Source organism: Bison bison, unplaced genomic scaffold (assembly GCF_000754665.1).
Source record: "Bison bison bison isolate TAMUID 2011002044 unplaced genomic scaffold, Bison_UMD1.0 scf7180017864183, whole genome shotgun sequence".
NCBI lineage: Eukaryota > Metazoa > Chordata > Mammalia > Artiodactyla > Bovidae > Bison > Bison bison.
In genome coordinates, this window is record NW_011494755.1 from 7,852,629 (window position 1) to 7,861,494 (window position 8,866).

Consider the following 8,866-nt stretch of genomic DNA (forward strand, 5'->3'; position numbering starts at 1 on the left):
CGGGGGAAATCCTCGAGGCCGGGCCGGAGCTCTTTCTGTAAAGGTCTGTGGCTGTCACGTTGGCTGGTCCCGACCTGGAGAAACACGCCCGTCCAAAGGAAGAGACGTGGACTCGGAAAAGTAAAGCTGGGTTCGGAGTCGGCGGGAGGAAGCCCCGCCCTGCGCCCCCCCGCCGACCTTCTCAGCCCTGCCGCTGACTCAGTCCCGGGCGAGCCCCGGCGCGGCGGTCGGCCCCCGACCCTGCTCGCTGGGCTTCCTTAATACTTAAAGGCAGTCATAGAGTAGGTTTCTGATGCTCTTAGGCACTAGGACTACCCAGTGAGGGAAGATCACTACTCCAACTAAAAGTTCAATAAACTAGGATTTTTAAAGTTCAAATGCAAGTTTGTATACTTACAGGAGCTGTTTTCTTACATTTTTGTTGTAATCCCTACGTTCTTTTTGGTAACCCGAGTAATTGAGTTTGAATACAGTGATTTAAACTTTACGCCTTGTTTGTCCGTGACGTCACTTAACTGAGGCGTTTGCATAATTGCTTTACTTCAAGTGATACTGAAGTTATGTACTGGCATAACAAATTAGGTACAAGATCAGGTACATTTTTTTGTGTGTATAAGAAGAAATTAAGATCCTAAGTGAGTTGAAATTGTGTTTATCCCTAAAAGAAACCTATAAAAACCTAGTTAATGTCTTGAAAAATGAATACGTACCATTCCAGATGTAACTTATGCAAGTTACAAGATACTTACACAACAGTAAAGACGTTTATGTCCTTTATTGCTTTTATTATAGAAATTATACACGATCTTTGCAAAAATTTTAAATATTCAGAATTTAAAAGTGAAAGTGAAAGAAAGCCCTTGCGCCCTCCCACCATCCCACTCGCCAGAGAAAACTACAGGTTAACGGGTACAAGTACTTGAGTGTGCATCCTCCAAGGCCTTGTCTCTGTGTACACATGTATAAAGCCCCCAAAGTAAATAAGTAAGGAGGGGGTTCAGATTCATGATAAAAGTTCTGTATCACTGTTTTTCCCCCGTAAATATTGTGCCACGTTAACTCAAAAAAGCTCTACACCACCACCACTCTTTTTGTTGATGACTTCATAGCATGTTAAGTTAACCAATCCCTTGTTTTTTTTTTTTAATTTTATTTTATTTTTAAACTTTACAATATTAGTTTTGCCAAACATCGAAATGAATCCGCCACAGGTATACTCGTGCTCCCCATCCTGAACCCTCCTCCCTCCTCCCTCCCCATACCCTCCCTCTGGGCCGTCCCAGTGCACCAGCCCCAAGCATCCAGCATCGTGCATCGAACCTGGACTGGCGACTCGTCTCATACATGATATTACACATGTTTCAATGCCATTCTCCCAAATCTCCCCACCCTCTCCCTCTCCCACAGAGCCCACAAGACTGATCTGTACATCAGTGTCTCTTTTGCTGTCTCGTACCCAATCCCTTTTTTTGAGGACGTTTTGCTTCTTTTGTTTGATGGTGACACGAAAATCGATGAACTATTTGCAAACAACACAATACCGAAAATATAGTTTGTCCCCCACCTCCCTGCTCGCCATCCCCTCATCTTACCTACTGGAGATAATTCCTGTTAACAGCTTGGCGTGTACAACCTTTCCTGATCATTTCTATGAATGTATAGTATGACTAATAAGGACTAGTATGGGGAAATTTTCATTTCCCAAAACCTCCAATAGATCCTTTTAAAGCTACCCCTCCTCCAAAGTATATGTGTGTGTGCTCAATCACTTCAGTGTATCTGACTCTTTGTGACCTCCAAAGTATAAAATCTAAGTTAAACAACAACAAAAAAGGTCGTTTGTTATTTTGACTTCCAAACAAGGCCAGTTAGCAACTTATAAATTCCTCCTATGTATAAATTCCAGATTCCCACATGTGTGCAAATCACATATAGGTATGTTCATTCTCACAAAAATGGAATCCTACGATGTGTGTTCTGTAACTTTACCTTTCAAACAATATATCACAGGTATCCTTCTTTATCAGTAACAATAGCTAATACTAACTGTGCCAGACTCTAAAGTGCTTTACTTGGATGAATTCGTTTAATCATTACAATAATCTTATGAAGTAGGAATTTTTATGAGGTGGGGTGATTGAGGAACAACTCTAAAGTGCCAGAAACTAGTAAGTGGCTAGGGAGGAATTTGAACGCAAATAGCATGGCTCTAGAATTTGCATTCTTAACCACTCTGACCTGTATGTGGAGAACTACCTTATTCTTTTAAATGACTGCATGATAGTCTTCTTTACAAAGACTTGCAAAAAAAAGAAAACCTTCATGATAAGTACATGACAAAATTTAATGATTCCGCTATTGATGAGCATTTAGGTTTCTGCAAAATTGCTACTGTAAAACATTCCTATATATTTATGAAGTCACATATTTCTGTATGTAGACTTGGAATTGTTAGGGGGGGAATGGCTTTAACATTTCATTATATACAGTACTTTATAACAGTTTATAATGCTGCTTCTAAGCTTTTTTTAATAGTTGCTTCTCCCTTCAAACTATTAATAGTACATTTTCCCCACTAAATAGTATCATCATCTTACTAGGCACTTTGGTTTTGAATAGTAGCCTTGGGATACTTCCTGTCTAGAATTTACTTCAATTTTAAAAAACAGACAAGAAAGACCCTCATGGACTGTTGGTGGGAATGGAAATTGGTGCAGGCACTATGGAAAATAGTGTGGAGGTTCCTCAAAAAATTGAAAATTGGGGAATTCTCTTGAGGTCCAGTGGTTAACACTCCATGTTGTCACTGCTAGGGTTCAATCTGTGGTCGCAGAATTAAAATCCTACAAGTGGCACAGTGCAGTCAAAAAAAATTTTTTTTTTAATAGAACTACCATACAATCCAGCAATTTGACTTCTGGGTATTTACCTGAAAAAAACAAAAACACGAATTCAAAAAGATACATGCACCCCAATGTTCATAGAAGCATTATTTACAATAGCCAAGATATGGAAGCAATCTAAGTGTCCATCAATAGATGAATGTGTAAAGAAATGGATATATGTATATGGGAATAGTATTCAGCCATTAAAAATTTTTTGCCATTGGCAACAACATGGATGAATATAGGTGGCTTTATGCTAAAGGTCCATCTAGTCAAAGCTATGTTTTTTCCAGTAGTCATATATGGATGTGAGAGACTATAAAGAAAACTGAGTGCTGAAGAATTGATGCTTTTGAACTGTGATGTTGGAGAAGACTCTTGAGAATCCCTTGGACTGAAGGAGATCCAACCAGTCCATCCTAAAGGAGATCAGTCCTGAATATTCATTGGAAGGACTGATACTGAAGCTGAAACTCCCATACTTTAGCCACCTGATGCAAAGAACTGACTCATTGGCAAAGACCCTGATGCTGGGAAAGATTGAAGGCAGGAGCAGAAGGGGACAAGAGAGGAAGAGATGGTTAAATGGCATCACCAACTGGATGGACATGAGTTGAGCAAGCTCTGAAAGTTGGTGATGGACAGGGAAGCCTGGTGCGCTGCAGTCCAGGGGTCACAAAGAGTCAGACACAATTGAGTGACTGAACTGAACTATTAAGCTAAGTGAAAGAAGACATAGAAAGACAAATACTGTATGACTTCACTTACATGTGTCATCTAAAAGGCAAAACAAAGAAAAAATGAAAGCTGACTCATAGAACAAACACATAATGCCAGAGGGGAGGAGAACAGACAGTAAAATGGGTGAAGGGGATTAAGAGGTACAAACCTCCAGTTATAAAATAAATAAGCACAGGGATATAATATACAGCACAAGGAATATGGTCAATAATATAATAATTTTGCATTAGGACAGATAGTTACTAAACCTATTTTGGTGATCATTTACTTCATAATGTATGTACATGTCAAATCACTATGTAGTACATTTGGTGGCTCAGAGGTTAAAGCGTCTGCCTGCAATGCAGGAGATCTGGGTTTGATCCCTGGGTCAGGAAGATCCCCTGGTGAAGGAAATGGCAACCCACTCCAGTATTCTTGCCTAGAGAATCCCATGGATGGAGGAGCCTGGTGGGCTACAGTCCACGGGGTCGCAAAGAGTCGGACACAACTGAGCGACTTAACTAACTAACACTTGAAACTAACATAATATTACACATCAACTATACTTTAAAAACCAGATAAGTAATTTGGGGAGATTAAGAAGGAGGCCAAGAAAAGGCCACTAAAAATAATAATAATACATCACTAAATCCAAGAACTAAAAATGTATGTGTTTTATACCTTAGAAGTCATTCTCCCCTCTGCTAGGTCCTATTCACATTAAATGTATGCACAGTTATGAAACAGTAAACATAAACAATCTTGCTTCCATAGTCAGTCAAAGTAGATTAGAAGCAGAATATTAGAGGGCACTCTTCTGGGCAGGTACATGGATGACAAAAGTTCTAACGTACACCCTAAAAACAAGGCAAGATACAGGAAAACTATGAAAAGAAGCTGTAAGAACTTGGAAAGCAAAGCATACTGGGGTTATTTATAAAGCACCAAAAGCACTACCCACCCCATAAGCCTGTAATCATTTCACTTGAATAAGTGATGCTCATGGTGCTAATCCTGACATCAAGAAATAGTGAAATAGGGAATTCCCTGGTGGTCCAGTGGAGAAGGCAATGGCACCCGACTCTTGCCTGGAAAATCCCATGGACTGAGGAGCCTGGTAGGCTGCAGTCCATGGGGTCGCGAAGAGTTGGACACGACTGAGCGACTTCACTTTCACTTTTCACTTTCATATATTGGAGCAGGAAATGGGAACCCAATCCAGTGTTCTTGCCTGGAGAATCCCAGGGACGGGGGAGCCTGGTGGGCTGCCGTCTATGGGGTTGCACAGAGTCGGACACGACTGAAGCAACTTAGCAGCAGCAGCCAGTGTTTAAGGGAGTTTCCCAGGTGGTGCTAGTGGTAAAGAATCTTCCCACCAATGCAGGAGACGTAAAAGACACAGGTTCCTTCTCTGGGTTGGACGGACCACATGGCAACCCACTTCAGTATTCGTGCTTGGAGAATCCCATGGACGGAGGAACCCAGCGGGCTATGGTCCATAGGGTTGCAAAGAGTCCAATTGAAATGACTTTGCACCCACACACCAGTGGTTAGGACTCTGTGGTTTCACTGCTGAGGGCTTAGATTCAATCTCTGGTCAGGAAACTTAAGATCTCACATGCCTCATGGCACGGCCAAAAAAAAAAAAGATGAAATGATGTCTAATTTCATGCATCAAAAATCAAGGAATTAGACTAGTTTACAAAGCAATTTCATCTAAAATGATTATAATAAGTAAGCAATTTTGGTGCCTTAAAGGTTTAATTCTAAACTATCTAGAAAATCCAACTACCCTAAAAGATTCAGTTATCCATTCCCAAAGTCCCAGACAAACCAAAATTCTGTGTAAATAAATAAGACTCATCTGGTATTCGTTTCGGTTACTGAAAAAGTCAGGGACTGGATCCAATCTGCCAACCGAGGCCCAACATTAATGATCTTCATCTTTGCTCTTTTCAGCCAGTTATTGGTTGAAGACATATTTCACTGCACATAAAACCATGTCATGATTCAAAACATTCTACTTTCTAAAACTCAAGCTCAGAAACATCGATCTCTAGCCACCATATAGAATCTTTCTTCTGTTTTACTAATTCCTGTAGATTTGGAGTACATTTTTTTAGTCATTGAACATTTTATTTTTAATTGAATAACCAAGAAAACAGTAGGCTTGACACAGCAAACTAGAGAAGTAGCAAATTAAGAGATAGAGGAATGCTAAAAGTATGTCTTTCAGAAGGATTAAGAGGAGGAAAAAACACACAAAACAGATGAATTTGAAAATACAGAAGCCTCAAACTTCTTTATTAGAAGACTAGGTGGAAAGAACATAGAAAACTGTGGGAAAGGAATTTTTGAAGTAATTCCAATTGTGGAATGGCTAAATGCATCTAAACGGAGAAGGCAATGGCACCCCACTCCAGTACTCTTGCCTGGAAAATCCCATGGACGGAGGAGCCTGGTAGGCTGCAGTCCATGGGGTCACTAGGAGTCAGAGGCGACTGAGCGACTTCACTTTCACTTTTCACTTTTATGCATTGGAGAAGGAAATGGCAACCCACTCCAGTGTTCTTGCCTGGAGAATCCGAGGGAGAGGGGAGCCTGGTGGGCTGCCATCTATGGGGTCGCACAGAGTTGGACACGACTGAAACGACTTAGCAGCAGCAGCAAATTCATCTAGAAACTAATGCAGTAGCCATAATTTGTTTAGAAAGATTTGAATCAGCAGATATGTCATTTTTGCTTCCTGTCCTTTCTGTTAATTCCTGCCTTTTCAGTTTATTTAGACACGATGGAGCTCCAGCCACCATGTTGTAAACATGACGTACCTACCATTGAAGGCCACTGAAGCCGAACCGTAGCAGGAGGCCAGGTCCCTGAATACTTTGGGAGCTGCCATATAACCTATGGTCAGCCTGATTCCATTTTGTTATTGAATGAGGAAGAGAAAATCCTAATTAGTTTAAGTCTTTACTTTTAGGGACATAGAGTATGTTTTCGATCCTCATTCTCACCTCAGACGTTTTCACCACTTTCTGTTTATGGCAATGAATTCTTATTAGAACCTTCAAGTCTTTCTTTCCTTGATTTCTATCTTACAGAAGATGACAATTAATCCCAACCTTGGGCAAGCCCCACCATCCACTTTATTTTTCCCTCCCAGATATCACTGGGAAAAGGCAAAAAGTTTACCTGGTCCAGGAGAATACCATACTTTGCATTCTAGAGAACGAGGCAACCTATTTTCTAGGGATAGGATTTATCCCTATATCAGATGATTCTATCTCCTCATTTCCTTAAAAGAGTGACTTCATAGTTTTTTGTTCACATTCCTCCACTCCCCCTAAAATTTTGGAAAACAGTGTAACCCATTTACATATTTTTTGATTGGCATCTAAAACTTTCTCTCATAACTTAAAGAATTGAAAAGAAAGAATTGTAACAATGGATTCTATTGTAAATAATTGCATTTTAAAATAAAGGCTCTGCTGCTGCTAAGTTGCTTTAGTCATGTAGACTCTGTGCAACCCCATAGACGGCAGCCCTCCAGGCTCCCCCGTCCCTGGGATTCTCCAGGCAAGAACACTGGAGTGGGTTGCCATTTCCTGCTGCAATGCATGAAAGTGAAATCACTCAATCCTGTCGGACTCTTCGAGACCCCATGGACTGAAGCCTACCAGGCTCCTCCCTCCATGGGATTCTCCATGCGAGAGTACTCTTCTATCACTTAAACAAATATAGATTCTAAACAAGATCTTTTTCTAAATAAGATATTGATTTGATGTTCACCATCATCTGTTTAAAAAATATATGAATATATTCCTAGTAATAAGAAAATTTTACATAATTGCATTTCCTCATGGAACTCACTGTACTCATGAATAACTTTGTTATTCTTAGCAATTTTTTTGGCCTCATGGCACATGGGATCTTAGATCCCTGACCAAGATCGAACCCACATCCCCTGCATTGGAAGCAATTTATAATTTATACTAATGCAATATAGTTTTAATCTTGAAAATCTTATTGTTTTACTTTGTCATCCTTTTCTTCAACAAAAATATGTATATAAATTTGAATATTTAAAGTTTTTTCTATGTTTTTTAAAAAATTATTATGACCAAGTAATCATAATTAATAGTACACAATTTATGAAAACAACATGAATACATTACAAACATTTTTAAGGCTTCAACTATTACTGATTAACATATTTTTAATGTTACAACTTTTGAGTTATTAAACATAAAAAGTAAAATATTATTGAAAATGTATCTCAATGAAAAAAACAGGAGCTTTTGACAGGAAAAAAAAGGTACCCAATTGCCTTCATTCACTTCCTTATTACCTAATTTGATATATCCAATTATCCCTTTGATGACAGTAATGGAACTGTTCCCCTCTGAATGCAAACCACCCTAGTTAGCTGGGAGATGGCTAAGAGGCATGGCTTGCTTTTGTAAAGTGAGAGAAGGGCCGTTGTGAAATAGAAACCTTGATTTTAGAGGAATTCTTAGGCAAAGCAATTTGAAGGAAGAATATATATCATCTAGAGATTGAGTCTCTTAAAACTATCCATGTTTCTATATCCTAATAAAATCATGTTCTCCCAGAGGACCCTTGTTCCAGAACAATGCGCCTTCAGTGTTCTTCCTTCTTATCCTAGTCTGTCTCCAAGTCTCTCCTTAAAAAAATAACCTACCCCAATACTTTTCTTTCCATTCTCATATCCGGGCTGCACCTTATTCTTTCCTCAACCACCTGGACTTCCCTGAAACTGATCTCTTGAAGACCAGCCAACTGCAAACTCCAGTGGTTACTTTTCATTCCAACCTCAGTAAGTAGTATTGACTCCATCATCCCTTTCGAAACTCTCCTCTGTTGATTTTCCTTCACCATTTTCTCCTGATTGGTTTCTACTTATCAGTTACCTTCGTTGTCTTCTTTCTCTGCCACCCTCTCAAAATCATCATTTCTTTGGATTTTAAACACATACCTCTTCTCACGCCACCTCTTCTTTGCAATCCCTACTCCCTCCTCTTCAATTACTAAATATCCTTGATTTCCTTCTCCAGTTAAGTCATCTCTACCTAGATGTCCTACATGTTTGTCAGTATTAAAAGGTGGATTTTCATCTCCTTTCTCAAACCGTCTTCTGGTATTCCTTAGACTGTGTATATCCAGCATCCAGTTGATCAAACCAGAGACCTGGGAGTAGCCTATAATCCTATCTTCTCTCTCACTTTTATTTACTATCT